Below are 18,143 nucleotides of genomic sequence, written 5' to 3' on the forward strand. Positions count from 1 at the left end.
CAAGGATGGAGATGGGATGCAGGAGAGATGCCGACGGACCTCCTGGTGAAAAGGAGCTGTGCTCCTTAGTAAGTCACCAACACTTAAAAACAGCTAAGTGAGGAACATTACTCAGAGGTGCTGGCTAATGGCTATATCAGCCTTCATTAGTAGTCGCAATTACAGAGTGCAGTACAGTAACAAGCGATTAATCTTAGATAGGTGACGGTGAGAATTTGCTGTTGTCTTTCACCCTGCAGCAGAACAGCATTCTTATTTTAAGAGTATTTGTACCACTAACTGCTATCACTGATTGTCCATACTCCTAAATTTATACAACAAAGCTAACTTTTCAAATTATTCCTGGATCTTTACAAACAAAGTGAAATTTACATTCGGGGTGGGGTGGGGGGGGTATCCGTAAGTGAACCAAAACCCTGATTTTAAAAAGTGAGCTGAAATTGCCAAAGATTTCATCCTTTAATGTACCAACCTATTATGGGACCCAGCTAAATGCCTTCATTTCTGCCCTGTCTCTTTGAACACTGGAATAATCAATTGACCAGCTTGTCTCACAGGAACATTATGATGGCTAATTAGGTAATGTTTGTACAGAACTCTGAATGTGCTGTGGTAGCAGCTTTTTACATGTTTTTGGATTTGCACAAGCATTTGGATTCAGCATGGCTGCACACGATGACTGTTCCAGTTAGGGAGTAACGGTGACAGTGGAGTGAGGTTCTTTGTGTGTCTCCACTGCAGAAGACATTGCAGTGATGGAGCACTTATCAGAAGAAAACCAACCATGACTGCACAGAGCACTTTATATGCCTAACTTCCCCTGAATTTCTGCTACCTTACTCTGTACGCTATTATTCTTCATTTGCAAATCAACTGGTTTTCAGTTTTGTTGCTCCTGGCCTAAATATGCACCCTGCCCCTTGCCTGCCCTTGTCCCCTTCAGTAAGCCTGGACCTCCTGACCACGTACACAGCAGTTATGCCACCGCTTTCATCCCAACAGGGCTTTGGTCATGCTTTGCTACACCTACTGTGCAAATACCTTTCATGAACTTCTATTCCTTTACAAGATAGGACAAAGTTCTACTTCCTGGAATACAGGAAGCCACCTCAGCGCTGTTATTCATATCCTAATATTCAGCCCCAAAGCCTCCGTCAGTTCCATACACTGGGGCTCGGTCAGGCGGTGGGGAAGCTTCCTTCCCAGCCTACTCATCTTATTTCTTCTTTGTGGGAGCTTACAGGACCCAGTACAGTATCAACCAAACCAATGCTCTGCAGGCGATTTAGATATTGAAGGAACTTGCATTTGCCTTGTTTTAAGATGGAGACTTGCATCTCTTACACCCATTTGAATTGAAGGATGGTTCCCAAACCTACCTGTGTTCCAAGATGATTTCACAGTCTTTATTTTGCCAGATGAATATTGTTATCTCCAGAGTTGCACACACACAGGGAATAGTGTAGCACTCTCTATTGTGATCTAAAGCAACAGAAAAATGTTGGAGGTGATTACTTGAGAGAGCTAGGCCAGATTTTTCATCTTATATTTAATTTTTTGTTTCCCATTTCTGCTTCAGAACTATTTCTGTTAATTCAGAACTTGGAATAAAAGCAATTGTCTTGCCAGAGCCCTTAGAAACTGTGGGCAGAGAACCTGTCAGCACCTCTTTGTGAGGCTTCATGAGATAGTGCCTCTGCATTTCTTGCCTGTTATGACAATAGCTTTTTTTTTTTTTAATGACAAAAGCCCTCATTCAGAAACTGGTTTAAATCCATGCTATACTTCAATTATGTTAGTAGACATACTATTCCTATTTAATAAAATACTTAGGCATGTGCTTCAGTTGTGTATCAGATAAGTACAGTGATACAAGACACATTGACTCAAGCGTGTGCATACCTGTGATGCCACACCATTGCAAACTGCAGTTTTATTCAATTCCTTTTGGGCTTTGCATTTAGTATTCATATGTCTGTGTGTTTTTCTGTAGATACACAACTGTGTATTTATCCCAAATACATGTAATTTGGCCCACAATTTCAGCCTTACTAGGTACTACTTTTCTTGTCCAGTATCATCCATAATTTTGCAGCATCTCACTGCTCAGTATGATCTGGAAACATAATTAATATCCCATTTTCTTTGTCCCTTACCCCCCTTCTCCTCCTCCTTAGCTAAGCTTTTCAGAATGGAAGATACACATGTGGTTAAACATTTGTAACATCACGTTTAAAAGAGCAGATGTTTCAGGGTCAGAACACATTCCTCTCCACCCTACCTCATATATTTGCTTCTCCTGCTTAGGTCTTTTCTTCAGTGAAACTGGTTTTGAAGGGATTTTTGTCTAATTACGTCCTTCCAAGTGAAAAGCAAATGACTGCAGCACATGAGCTGAAAAGAGAGTCTATGGCAAACATCAGACAATTGTGAAACAAAAGTGGCCAGACACACACAGATCACCACAATGAAAAATGATGACAAACCATGTACATTTTAAAAGCTGGGATTAACAGCAAGCTTCCACCTCTCAGCATGAGTCATTTCCCAGTTATTTCTGTGCTTGATTGGATCAGCACCAAAGCTGCAAAGCATTTGTGGGGCTCCAGGTGTGTTGTAAAAGGTACTCCCCTAGGGTGACCCAGTGAACATCACATACTATGAGTGCCTATGCATTTGAAAGGATATATAAGCTGTCTTAGCCAGGTGATATATGCTGAAGGCTGCTGCTTTGTGGACAGGAGAGATTTCAGTCTCACATCTATCTACCATCGTTCTGATCTCAAGCTTACAGGTTTTCTACAATCTTATAAACATAAATAATTTTGTATGTCAATAGGACTGCACATAGTAATAAACATACAGACTAGCAACTTAATGCTTGTATTCATTTGTGCTTTGTGTCATTGTGAGGCAGAGCTGGCTAACCTTTTAGAAGCAGTTAGTGACAAATCCTGCTCCATTGGAATTAAAAGAAATAGAACTTATATCCATCTCCTGCAATGAGATTCATTACGTTCACTATGTGCATAGTTGTCTCATTTATTCTAACACTAGACCCTAGGACACTTCATTTCACCTAACTGTAAGCAGCTAAACATATCTAGTTTATTTAAGCTGAGTCACCTAGGCTCCTTTTATAGTGAAAAGAGAGAAATCAGTACCTCCAAAGGATGATAAAAGGTAAAACCACTCCTAGAAACATCTCTTTTCCCCCTTGACTACAGAGAGTGATTAGATGAATAGCTTAAATAGCTAAAGCTAAGAAAGCCAGGTGGGTTATGAAACCCACCTGTAGTCCATCTCCCTGGTGACAGTATGATTCATTTACACATTTCATAGGGAAGAAGCAAATCTGTCCAACACAATAGGACAAACACACATGTTTAACGTGTACCTACCTACCATTGCTTTTTTATTGCTTTCTTACTTGATTAATACTCTAGTCAATAACGCCTATGTTAGGTCTCAGCCCCACAACTGCATTTCACTTCTCAGTTGACTCATTAAAGAGAGATGAACTGTTCACCTGTTTATAATTAAGCATGTGCTCAAGTGCTTGCTGGGTTGGAGTCTACTACTTTGGGTTTAGATACAATTTATTCCCTTCATTGCATAAATTGTTGTTACATCTCTTTTTTTTTTTTTTTTGAATTATTATTCCTGTTTTGCCAAGTTTGTCCATCTGGGAGCAGGATGTTTTCTTCATGATTCCTAATTTAAATCAGTATAATTTTTTATTTTTTAAAGAGTCATTTCAGCAATGTGTCTGTTAACATATCTTTACTTTTTCTGACTGGGACCTTTTAATTGTAGCTTGTATGTTTAAAGCTACAAGCTGTGATAAACAAAATGTACCTACTTCCCTGCTACTGATGGCAAAATTTTTCATGTATAATACAATTCATTTAAATAAAATATTTTTTAAATTACAACAGTAGTGGTCTCTACCATTCATGGAACTAGAAGTGTATATTCTCTGTTCCAGATACAGAGATTAAAACTCAGTAAAAAATTATTTTTGTTTCTTTTCAGCAAGGAGTCTGATTTTAAGTTTATAATTATTTGGGTGTTTAAATATGTAGTAGATCTCAGTTGATTAAATAAGTTTATGGTAAGTATAAATATATTATTATTGAATTCTTAAAATGTTTATATTCGTAATAAATAATATTATTTTCAATAAATTATTCCAAGAACTCTAAAGCCCTTCTCCCCAAGTACTAATATAACACAAGATGGGTCTATTTCAATCATGATTTTTTGTTTGTATTCAAAGCTGAGGTTCACATTTTAAACAACCCCAAAGCCTCTGGTTGTTTGGGTCTATAGTCTTGTTCCAGCTCTAACTCTAGCAATAACACTACAAGTCAGTTGGCCTCATTCATTGCCAGCACCACTCCCTTACTTTAGTGATGTCAGTAGAAGGATTAATTTAAGACAGTAAATCCAACACCTTGAAAACAACAAGTTACACAAAATATATTACGTAGCAAAATCTACTTGAGTTCTGACTCAAACCTTGCTTGCCTTAAACAGCCTGCTCACTTTTTTCTTGCTATTGTGGACCATGCATTCTTCTGGGACAACATTCAGGAAGACCTTGCAAAGGTGACTTATCTTTCCTTTTAACCTGATAACATCATCCGGAGTAATTCAGACATCAGTCTCACTATTATCTAGTTTGCCTTAGCATTCCTTTCTGACTGACTATATTCTCATGCAAACTCTCCCTTTGTTCTCCCACAGAAAGGTGCGGAGAAGGATTAGGAAGTTTCTGCCATAAAAATAATAGATAAAACCTTGATGATTATGTGTTCTGTCCTCTGAAACAAAAGCAAGATGAAACAGCTTTGGTTCAGAAATAGCGTCCAGAAAGTGTTCTCTCCCACATCTCTCAAACTCACAACTTCCATTAAATCTCTTCACTATCTTGTTATGAGAAACAGAAGATGATACATAAGGGACTCTTCTCATGTCCAAACCCACAAAAAAATACCTAATACCAGAGCACAGGGAAGGCTCCAAAGCTGAGAGCTTGGCCAGTCTAGTTCAGGAAGACTCACTCACTCAGATTTGGGGAGAAGCAAGAAATAAAATTACATTAAAACTTTGTCTCATATCACACTGAAGACTGTCCCTTGATTGCAACCTTGCTTGACTTTTTGGTAATTATGTGGTGTTCATGGTATATCCTACTGGGGCCTCAAAAATTTGGCAGATTCTTCACTGAATTTCAAAATTCAGATCAAATTTCTTTTCCATCCACTTGCCTTTTGGATGCTTAATTCAGCTGCATGTACCTATTTTCTGTTTTCTGCCTGTGGGGATTTGGCCACCACAAAGTCATTTTAGGCCCCGAATTTGTAACAGATTAGCTACCCTTCACTAATAAATGAAGTGAGTAAAGAAAGGGAATGGTCTGTGAGCTTTACAAAAATACATTACCAAGAAGCTTACCAAAATTTCTATGTGCCCCGTTGTGCAGGAAAAGAAGGGATTTGGCACATATGAAACAAATTTCTTCAGTTTTTCATTATTGTCGGTCAACAAGGGAGCAGGTAAGTGAATTGTGTCCTTGCTTTGGAAATTATTCTGAGAATTCTGGAAGCCTTCTACTATTTATTAAAATGTTTTAAACATGGAAATTAATTATGTACTCTAATAGACAGGCCAGTTTATCCCCATTTATAGCTATGGTAGAATACGTGGTCCATCTGGTGGAATTACACAAAGGATATCATATCATCAGGATACCATATCAACAGCACAAAACATCAGTGAAATCCAGAAAATATTATCTATAAAAGATACCTCCACAAGGTTGCACACTGGTGATAACCATACCAGGTAGACTTATGTAATGATAACCGTTGCCCCAGTTGCAATATCTTCCTCCTTTCCTTTACCGATACCTCATTTCATTTCCTTGGTAACGAAATTGAGTGACTCATTCACTAAAAATTATTTACGAGAGCTATCTCACCTTCCTTTACTATAAGCTCACTATCACTTCAGATCTGTTTAGTTTTCAAAATCATCCAACTCTCTGCTTTTGGTGTTTGTGATTTGATTTTTCAGAAAATGAGGATGGTAACTTTCCAGTTTGGGCAAGTGCGGTTTTCTGCACGTATTCAATACACCATTACTATACAATCTGGTCTAATTAATAGTTACTGACATTTATAATAGTGTTTTCCTAGTCCTGGACCAGGACTGAACTGCAGAAAATACAACACAGACAAATGCCAAAAAATGGTTCTTACCTGTAACAGCTCAGTCATTTCCACCAGCTGGCTTTATCAACTCTGTTAAAGACTTTCTTAAAGATTCAGTGAAAAACAGTGAAGACCTCAAAACAATTAAAGAACCACAGTAAGTAATTTAAAAGTTAACCATACGTCTTTCCAGGAAACGCTTTCAGAATCATTAGTTTTTATTAAAGGTAAATCAATACAAATGTTTGTATTCCTAGAAAAAAAATCTGATCTAGGAAAATAATGCTTCTGGATATTATATGGACTTGAAGGAATTTGTCAAACTGTGCATGTGCTTTATTCTTGATACCATTATTTGGAGCACACCGAAGGGTTAATTTCTAGTGGAAAGAAAAGAACAGGCTCAAGAGAATTAAAGTAGGTGTTTGCTGTATGTAAACCTTCATGCATTGGAATGATTTCCAATACCTAGATGCCAGCTGCATTGCTCAAATATTCCACCTTATCTGAGCCCATGCATTGTGATAGTACATGCTTAGAAAACCAGGGATGAAGTGTAAGCCATTCTGAAGGAAAAGAGCAGATGATCCCATCAAAATGTTTTTTAATGTGAACAGCTCTTTGCCATTCCAACCTGGATTCTTACCTAAATTCTGAATGCTGTACTCAGTTGCTGCAGATACTTAGCTGTTTCCAACTTGGGTAAATTACCAGTTTTCTTTTATTCATAGACAAATATTTGATCCATGACTGACAATGGAATCCTATAAAGACTTAGAATTGAGGGTCACCTAGTTAGAATTGGTATATTTCTCTTCACAGATTATGTGACATTTTTACACATCATTCAATGCTCTGACATCTTGAAGTCTTCCTGCCAAATTTAGCAGAAAACATTTAGAGTCCTAAAGTAAGCTTCCTCGACAGTTGAATGAGTCACAGCCTTGTGTATACAGATATCAGGGTCATCAGCATGCTAGAAGGAATAAACATAAATGTCAGGCTAAATTTCTGTTTCGTTTCCAAACTCTGTTTTGAAACAGGCAACTCTACCAGATAAACCAACCAAACATCTTAAATTGTGAAACTTTTCCTTAACATGTCATCGTAAGAGTGATGGAAACGCATGCTATTTCTACTACTTTACTTTGAAAGCCAAAGAACAAGTCTGGAAATGTTGCAGCATCTCAACGTCTTTACTAGGAATTTTGCAATACAGGATGTTTTCTCAAAACCCCACCTTTTGGAATCACGTGAATAGGTTTCCAGGCAGGAAGAGAACTTCAAAATCTAAATCCCAAAAACCCAAAACCAAAGAAGGGCAGGGAGAATTAAGCCATCACTTCAACGTTTTCATTTATTTTAAGGCATTCATGGTCACTTCGTTCCCTGCATACTTTGATGATAGTGACATTGAGTCACAAGCTAAGGGAAGACATGAGATGTGATACTTCTCTCTTGGATATGGAGGTAAAGATAAATTTAGTTTCTATATTGCAAAAATATGCTGCTTGGAAAACAACCAGAGAACCTCCTACTCTTCCCCGCACTGCTCCTAATGTGTTGAATATGAGCAGTAAGCACCTTCCCTTGCACATGTGAGACACTAGTCCCTTTACTGTATGAAATCCTTAAATGCTTTGTTCTCCCCACTTATATCCATTCATGCAGACTCCCTATAGCTATTGCAGGTACAGCCCTGACAGCTTACAAGGAGTGAGGATCTCTTTCCTGCCTAAGAGTGACAGGGGAACGTGGTCACAATCAGCATCACCTGGTTTGGTATTTGGAAAACACTGACAAAAAAATATACAATGATCAGAAAGATGAGAAAGAGCAGCACAAAGTGAGGAGGCAGTCTCACATCTCCACATCCAGGCAGATGTTTCACAGAACCTAAGTTACCTGGTCCAAAATAAGTGCATGGTGCCAGACTAATCTCATTTAACCAGCTAATTCTGATAAACCAGATCAAACTTCGTGTGCACAGCCCTGGGCTGAATACATGAAGTAAAACTGGATGCATCTAAGCTAGAAGCTTAAGCCTCTAACACTTTAGCCAAAGGGAGAGAGTTTGACTAGTTGGAAGTTTGCTGGGCTTCCCAAAGACCAGTCCCTGTAAAGGAAGAGAGTTTCATGGGTTGCAATGCTCACATACACATTTCAGTCTAAATAACAAACTGAAAATAACCAGAAATATCCAAATAGAGGAACTCCACAGTCCATGAAGGAAAGGCTCTGATGTTTCCATTCCCTGACACCATCAGATACCTTTGAGGAAACAAAGAAACCTGCATGAAAATACATCAGATAAATTCTTGCTTGAAAGGGGAACCTGAAACAAGCTAAAATTTCCAGCTACTGCTAACGTCCACTCCCTTTTCTCAAAAGGATGTTTTTCCACCCAGTAATTCCCTCTTATGAAAAGAGAGGAATGAAAGAGAAACTGCTTATTGCAAATATTTTATTTCAAACAAACATCCAAAAAAGTCGGTTGTTAAAAAAAAGAAAAATCAAAATCATAAACTCATCTAATTTCTCCTACTCTGTCTGTATGGCTTTTGTATTTACACATTTTTTTTTCCCCAGATACCATTTAGACCAGTGTTGAGATTTTAGAAATTTAAAATGTCTTATTAAAAAAAAAAAAAAAAAGGAATCAAAATCTCTGTTATGATCTGATCTTTTCAAATCCAAAGGATTTAGTTCTTCTATATTCTAGCTCTGGGGATTTAGAAGAGACTGTTCCTCATCTACTCCTGCTTCACTGAGGTCATTAGCTTACTTATACCTCTAATACTGCTGTCACACTACTGTGAGCCATTGTAGACTTCATACCCACAAATAGATACGAGAAAATAAGCCACTGCATACCGTCGCTACTCATATTTAGCTTCCAGAAACTGGCAGCAAACAGAAACCCAAAAGGCAACTATTGTAAGAGAATAGTATTTTTGGTCTACATAACACTAGTCAGCCCCATTACAGCAAGACAAAGCAAACTGCCTGCATAAGAATAATCTTGCACAGCATTATCCTCTGGGTGTATACATGCCAACAGATCTTCTGAGATCATAGATTTTAAAAAAGAATATCCCTTCCTAGCATGCCAATACGCTCCAGGTTTACCAAGACTTAGATGGTAAACATCTAGCAAGGCAAGCAATTGAGCTAGCATTGAGACAGAGCAACAAATAGGTATGAGTCAGTTGCAAATCCTACCAGTCCTACCTCTACATATAGCCTCATAGGGTGTGATAATCCTAGAAACCACACAATTCTTTTCTACTGAAATTACACATTCCCATTCTATATAGGAAGCTTTCTTTAGGGGGGGGCGGGGAGAAGAAGAAGGTTTGACTGTGCCATTAATGCAATGTTTCCTTGAGGTATTTAATTAGTTATCCTATCCACAAAACTCACAGCAAACAAGTCTTCATCATCTTACATAAATGTCGGAAAATATATATATAAACACACACAATTTTGTTTTTGTACCATATGGGATGGAACTGTGCCCTAGACATGTTTTGATAAAGCTAATCAGATCGGCAATGCTCTTTTTTTAAAAAAATATTTTACAAGCTCCTGCTCATTGATATGGAAGAGTAGAGACAGTTCTTTGGACACAACAAGTTCTAGTCCCCCATTCTCTTGCAATCAGAGGTTCCTCTCCATCCTGTAGGAATGTCCAGCTGATCATGAATACACTGAATCGTGCTGTCTTTGATATCTGCTTCTCTTGATTACAAGAACACTAGTCACTAAAAACACCAATCAGAATCGCAGAAACCAAACAAGGAAAATATCTTCTAGCTAGCAGTTCTTACCCTTTTTTGATTTGCCATCCTCTAAAAAAATACTCCATAAAAACATCAAACCATGATACAATAGGCTTCATTGATTTATTCCCTTCTTTACAAATCCCTGAGAAATAAATAATGGATTTTCATTGTTCCCTGGTCCTGAGGCTAAATATCACTCTTCCAGTTAAATTGTCCAACATTAGACTTCCAAACTTTAGATGCCAATTACACCTTGATAATGAATAAAGAATTGGAGGGTGGTTCCACTTATTGCATTATCTTAAAGACTTCTAAAAAATCATGAACTCTTTTATCCTAACTTTTTTCTAACCCTATGCAGTTGTACTACTAGTAATAAAAGTGAAGCAAAGTGGCCTAGGAAAGATTTTCTCCACTGCGATGTAGCTGATACAGTAGAAAAACCTTAGTACCCTGACCTAACCCATCATCCGGGAAACATAAGATTATTCCCCACCATGTATTTTTCTGTAATTTAATTAATCTTAATTCTACCTGAATTGAACAATTGATATTTTATTGTTTCTTGTGACAGAAACTCATTAATAGACCACTATTTCCTGTGTCAGTAGAATGGAGTTAGTGTGCTATTTGTAACTTCTTTCTAGCACAAATAATTGCATAAATTTCATTTGCTCTCCCCTTCTTCTCATAGTATTAGGTGGTGAAGTGCCAACATCAAAAAAACTATTATAAATGTACATCATACTAAATTATACATCAGCATAATTGTAACAATTACAAGTACTACTCTTGCATTCCAATGTGACCCAGTGTCATGACAGATTAAAACATTAATCTCTACTATACATTTGCCAGTAATGCCGTATCAATCAAGATGGACCCAACATCAGAAGATGCAGAAAGTGGAAATCAACACACTGAAACTGCTCACTGTGGGCCTAAAGTCTACAGTCTTGCAAACATACGAACATTAGAGACATTCGCTTTGGTAGAGTAGCATGGCTGAATTACACCTTTCCTGTTTCAACTTAATCTCACACAGCCAGAGAACGGACAAACGTGGCCATTCCCGGCAGTTTTAGCTGGTGAGAAGATGACTGTTCCACTGCCTCATGAGCCAGCTGAGACTAATGTCTCAGAAATCTGTAACAGTTGGGATTTTTGGTAACCACCTTTAAAATACAATGTAATATAGAAGTGAGACAAATCGCCGCCTACACTTTCTGGCGCTAATACCTGTTCATATTAGAAAACTAAGCTGACTAGCAACTAGTACATGATCATTTCTTGGACGAATTTGGCGCTTACCTTCTGTTTCAAAAGAATTGTATGCTATTTCATGTAACTTCATCTGAAAAAAACTGGTGTTTGATAATTAAATGTTTATTGTGCATTTATTATCTATGAATTTGTGACAATAATATAAAAGAAGCCTCTATAAATGTGATAGTGAAATATTGATTGCTTTTTCAGTGGTATCCTAGATAAAAAATTTTAACCAAGCCCTTCCACATATGTGCAGCTAATTATGCACATACCTTTTGGATTCTCTAATCATCTAGAGTTAATGCTTCCTTTTTCCATCTGGGATGAGACTGTCTCTGCAGTATTTGGGTATCTTCAAGCAAATTCAAGTGGTTAGCCCTATCTGCATAAAGGAGACAAAGACCTTCACAAGCTGAGCTACTGAGAGTAAAAAAGTCTTGTCTAAATGTTTTTTAATCTTCTCTTTGTCTACACGTGCAATTCTAAACCAAAGTAAGCGCTAATTCAGTTAGAAAAACAAACAGCTGATAATCAATTGCCAAAAGGAACCTAGCTGCTAGTGTAAACATGGCTGAAATCTTATGACATTACCTAAGAAGTTATTTGAGTAAAGTTCTTAAGCATCCCCGTCTTATCAGCTTCCCTTAGACCCAGGTCAAAGATTTCTCTTTTATCATAAATTAGCATCTTTGCTGTACATGATAGACGCTTTACTTAATTGAACACCCTTGATTTTCCACGTTACAATTTCTTTCACCCTAAATAAACTGATTTTTTGTTAAAGACTAGATTGCCATAATTGTGGCTGTGTCAATATTGATGTATTATGTATTTCTCCATCAACAGTTCCTTTAGCATGTTAATCATGTTCTCTATCTGCAGCTCTTTGACATTTCCCACGAACACTTAAAAAAAAATGGCCTTCATATGTTGGCGTGCTTTCTAATTTTAAGAACATCAACATTTGCTATTGGGAAAGATACCACATGGTGCTATTTTCCAGACCGCTTGTAACAGTTACTTGCTTCTGTATGGTTTTGAGGTTTTGGTTTTTTTAATGTATGTGCTATCTGAAATACTTTCATATGGGCATTTCTTTATCTCATATTGTTATACCTTTCCCAGTTTGTGTCCCAGCATGCACTTTAAACTGTACATATCTCCCATAAATGCTAATACTCTGACAAATAATTAAGAAAATTTGTATCAGGTCAGTTTGGTAATCACCTACGTGCATACTCCTGGCTCAGGAAAACTGTGCTTTAATACTCTCTATTGCAGGTTACTTGCATTATTTTGTATTTTTCAGGAGGTAAGAGCCCCCACAAACTTTCTGTAGTTCAGCTGACAAGTGGCAAACTGAATGCAAATCCTTATCTGCATTTTGCAGACAAAGAAGTTTAACCTACCTTAAATGTTTCTCAAACAGCTACTATCGCTTACTGGTTTCTTGAAGTTGCCTAAGCAACTTGCTTTCTGAAAGAAAAATAGTTAACTTGAGCAAAGTTGGGCAATTTCATAGCTCATGACCTGCACAGGGGAAAGGACGCAAGTTTTTGCCTTTAAGAAAAATGTTTCATTCATACTTACAAAGTTTTACATTTTTTTCTCTCAAAAATATAGAAGCAATGCAATCTGAACAATATGCTCACACCTTTCGGCTTCTGGTTTAGACACCAATTCTACATTTGACTGATTTGAAACAATAAAATGGAAAACGTAGATCTTATCCTGAAATTTAACTGGCAAACATTCTCTTGCAGCTGTTTATCCCTTAGACACTTCCTTGCAAAATCCCTGACTCCAGCCTTCCTTTTATCTGAGTAAAGTGGGCTGCTTCAGTGAGTTTACACTTCATTTTAACTGTTTCCCAACTAGATAAACACCTTGCAGCAAACAGTATGTTTCAAACAATACTCTTTAAATAGCGTCAAAAGATCTGCTGTTTACTGCAATACAGGACTGAAATTTACAATAGTGCCCGAAATACGACAAATATCCCCCTCAATTATTTCCTGCCTTCTTTACTCTTATCTCACCTAGACTGCAATCTCTTTAAAGTAGGAACTGTCTTTATTTTGAATTTTGCATGATAACAGGTAGGGTGTCAAAGCTCAATGATTAACAAACTCTGTTAACGATAAATCTCAGCAGAAGGCACACCGAATTGCACAGGCTGGATTTTCTTTAACGAGGCCTACATGAAACTTTGGACATGCTGTACTATTTGTCACATGCAAATTCCCATTTTAAGCAAGCAGATGCAAAAGATGAACACAAATTGAGTATATTTACATATACAAGGGCTAAGAGTCCTTGTCAAACAAGTACAACAGCAGTCCTTTATCTTTAGGAAGCTATAGTAAGTATATTGCTTTTACCTATAATTTTTTTTTCCATAGATGCAATAATGACAGACTTTTACTGAGGATTACTATAAAAGCAGCACCACCTAGTGGTACCAAAACCAGTGTAGTATTTTCAGTGGTTTCCTTGAAGCAGCTTTGGAAACCATAGGGAAAACTCTCTCATGAAATCCTTTTTAAAATACCCACATGACATCCACGTTTTGGGGTTTTTTTTGTGTATGTGTTTTTTTAATTCAGTATGCATGTAAATAAATAATATTTGCAAGTTCTGGGTATACACTTACTTATTTTCTGTGTTAATACCCTTTGAAAGGGAAAAAGGTATGTGAATGTGTGTATTAACCACAAAGGATAAAATATTTTTCTTTTATTGCGTATAGATATATATAAACATATTTTTAAAATGATGAGGTATTAAAATAGCTACTACTCAAACCTTGCTGTCTAACTTTATTATTTACTACTGTTGGTGTCAAATTTAGATGGAAACCTATATAGGAATAAGACATATCCAGCAACTTTGGACCTCTTCTGTAATATTTTCCAGTGAACCGTAGTTTATCTTGCTTCAGTATATACAGTCCATGACACAGACAATCACACCTTGCAAAAAACAGACAGGTCCAATATGTAAGACCAGTTTGATTTGTCTTCCATAGTGATTGTACTGGCATATGTATTTACATCTGTCCTAACCAGCTGTAGAGCGCTGTGACTATAACTTGGTAATATTTTAAATCATCTTAACATCTACTTTTCACATGATGCTGTAAATCCTGTATTGACCGTTTAGGAGGTGAAAAACCCTCAAAGCATCTGCCTCCATGGGAACCTGCCAGTGCAAACCAACACTGTTCACACCAAGAATCGGTGTCTTTTTTTATATCCCTTCAGAATCTTTCTCTGGGCACACACAAGGGAAGTTTGGTGTTACCAAAGATGTAAATATTTAGTAATTATATGATAGCATTTTTTAAAGTTATTATGTGACAACATAACATAGGAAGGAAGAATCTCAATGATCAAAAGCATTAGTGGCCTTCTTTTTTCTTTTTTTTTGGTATGTGGTGCAAATAGCACACACATCAGGCGCTCAAACTGCTCTTGCCTCATCCCATTTCTCTCGTCCTCCCCCATCCTACATGCAGTCCACAGCTCACCTCTCCAGTTCCTTAACTTTGGTCTCATGTACGCTTCCGTTACTTTATTTGGTATAGCCTCAAAGCCTCCACTCTGTGTGGCACTCCCACTGCCCTTCTCCAGCCCTGTGTATGACAGCACAACTCCTGTTTCTAGCTCCAGACAGCCCCTCTACTTCTCTAGTGTTCCCAGCTGCCAGGCATGCTACTCTCCATCTTCACAGCCACATCAATGCTGGGGTTATTTAAGGAGCTCAGAAGTTTCATGGCATACAATTTAGCTGGAGTTGTGACTACTTCACCATTGATCTCATAGATTCCTTCCACACCTACATACCTACAACAGAGTAAGAAAAAACAGAGAATAGCCTGACTGAATATAGTTACTCTACTTAAACAATCACTTTATAGAATGCTTTTCACCATGCTCCATAATTTCATGGCTGGTTGAGGATTTTTTTTTTGTCTTCACCATTTCTCACAGTAAATTTTTTCTGAACTCTTATTGTCCTGCTGGCTTGAAACTTTCTACACCAGTTAATTCATTGCTGGCTGGTGATACTTGTTTTGGGCAAGCATTGCCCTCTACCTTAATAAGTAAACATCTTAAATTGAAGGTATTTGAAGAGAACATTTATCTCCTCTCTCAATATTAACTTTTCTAAACTAACTATGTGAATATTTTTGAGGATATATTTAGTCTCTTCCAGACATCCATGTTCCCGCTACCTGCTATCTAATCTAACTGGAAGGAATGCAATCAAGTCAGCACTTTTGTGTCCAAAGAAACAAGTTTTCCTAAGCCCGTGGTTACATAGCTTCCAGATGTGCCAGGGCTTGGTCTGCAAGCTTGTGGTCTGCTTAAACCACAGGGAGGCAGAGCAAAAAGCACTGTAGTATAAGCCTTCCTGCACTTGCAGGAACTTTATTAACCTGATAGTCTTAGTAGTTGCCCTACCTGTTCAAATAAAACTCCATCTTTCTTGAACACATAACCACACTGTACATAGCACTTCAGATGCAGTCTCACCCATTCTTCACCAATCTCTTTCAGAGATACTTCATTGCATACATTCTAGGCTGTATTTTTCATTATGCCAATACACTTGCAATTTCTAATCATCTGTGATTACCTAGGTCCTTCTCTACACATTTCATTTTCAACTGGTGATCTCCTCAAATAAATTCTTTTTACTCCCAACATACATGTCTTTTGCTATTAAATTCCAACCCATCTCTATTGGGTTGTTGGTTTCTTTTTATCCTTTATGCCCTTACTCTTTGTATCATTAATACTTTTCTGTGTATAAGCAATTATCATTAATCAAAACATTACATTAGAATCAGTACTAAGGTATTTCTTGGGTAACTTTACCAGTAACTTTCCTCCAGAATGACAGTACTCTTCACATATTATCTCTCCTTCAACCAGGTCATTACATACCTTAAATTCTTGTATGAATCCCCATCTTTTCTAGCTGAACTAGTAATTTCCTATGTAGCAGTGAATCTTCCAGTTCTATCCAACAAGTTAAAAACTTTAAGATACTAAAGAAAAATGCAATTATAAACAGCAATTAAAATAAGAACTAGGACTTGTAAATTCTGTATAAATATTTTATTATGTATAAAAGACAACTTACATGGATAGACGCTCTATTAAAACAAATCACAGACTTTCTGTTTTCATGAAAAGATTCAAATGCTTCAAAGAGCATTTCAAAATGCCTCTTCCTTCTTCGACAGTGATGTATTTTAGGGATTGATACCAAGTAGCAAATGTACTGCAACATAGCAATAGATAGTGTTTCTAATGATGCTATTGACAACTCAAAAGGAAGGCACCATAGAGAATCCAAATTTTGATTCAAGGTTCAGGCTCTTTCATCCCCAAGTCAATAAAAAAAGGCAGAGTTACGGAGTCAAATACTCAATCCGCAGACCAAAGAGACCTTTGGAAAATATATCCTTTAGGTTGTCAGCTGGCTCTGGCAAATACAAATCTTTTCATTCTATTTAAGATGGGGACAATCGGAAATAAGAATGGGAAAGAAAAATAAAGGGAATAATCTGAAGCCCTGGAAAACAGCACCAGAAGGCAAGCTCATTCAAGGAGAGTGAATCCTCCACAGACTACCTGTTTATCTTGCATACGCTCAATACAGGATTAACATTTTAAAGTCATCATGTAAACATTTAATCTCGCAGATCAGATCAATTTTGTTTAGTATTATTTTACATATGAGAGCCATACAAAGGAGGTTTTTTTTGTTTTTCTTTTGTCAAGACCTTGAAAAGGCACTACAAAAAGGAACCAAAATACAACAATGTGACTGTAGTAGATACTATGTGGAATTTCATGTACACAATTAAAACGACAATGTGTTATTTAATTTGTAACCTGTCTTTGACTTCTTAAAGCTAGATGAGCAAAGAAAAATGCTGTCATTTTAAAAATTGAGTTGCACAACTTTTTCTAACTCTGCATATGGCTGAAAAGTTTCCAATTATCAGTATGTAAACTACCACACAGACAACAGTCAGAGCCTGACATGTAAACAGTTAACCATATATAACTAAATAGCTAATTTCATATTAGAATATGCAGGTTTGAACATTGTTCAAGGCATAACATGGACCCAAGGTACAAGGTTTCTCTCAAAAATGAGAATGTAAGGTTAGTGCAGTGATACCAAAGTTACCCAAAGACTAAAGTATCATGCAAGTGAGACTTTTCTGTTAGTTGTCATAGGACAAATAAAATAATAATTAAAAAAAAAACAAAACACTTTTGGGTGTCTACTCTTAGTATTAGACACTAGATAGTAAAAAAATCTCCAAATACTCCAGTAGTCACATTTCCATCCTACAGAAGGCAACTGTGCACCTGCCTATGGGTTCAGCATGTTACGATGGGAAGTTTCCAGTTCTTACTGTCGAAGAACTGTGAAGATAGTTAACAGTAGTATTTTAATTAACGTTAAAAATGTAACAACTACTTCATTTTTATTATTTACATTTGGTTTTGGCATAATACTAGCTAGAACAGTGAAAGTGGCCTGTGCTATTTCACTCAGCTTATGCTTTGGTGATGAGGACAATGTCTGGGTTCATAACTCTACAATGTGACATCTAAACTTCTATTTTTAAGATTTTTAATTTTTTAAAAAAATTATATAGAAACATTTTATGGGGATTACATTTGGATAAATTTTTAATGGTTCTGTATTTTGAGTCTAAACAAAGTGACATAAATTGTATTTTGTCTATCTTTACTTTTCCTATTACTATATTATTTTTTAATACATGCAGAGTAAATCTTTTTACAGACAACAGAAAAATGATCTCATAATTTCATTGTTA

The sequence above is a fragment of the Charadrius vociferus genome, unplaced genomic scaffold (genome assembly GCF_000708025.1).
Source record: "Charadrius vociferus isolate BGI_N301 unplaced genomic scaffold, ASM70802v2 scaffold385, whole genome shotgun sequence".
Classification (NCBI taxonomy): domain Eukaryota; kingdom Metazoa; phylum Chordata; class Aves; order Charadriiformes; family Charadriidae; genus Charadrius; species Charadrius vociferus.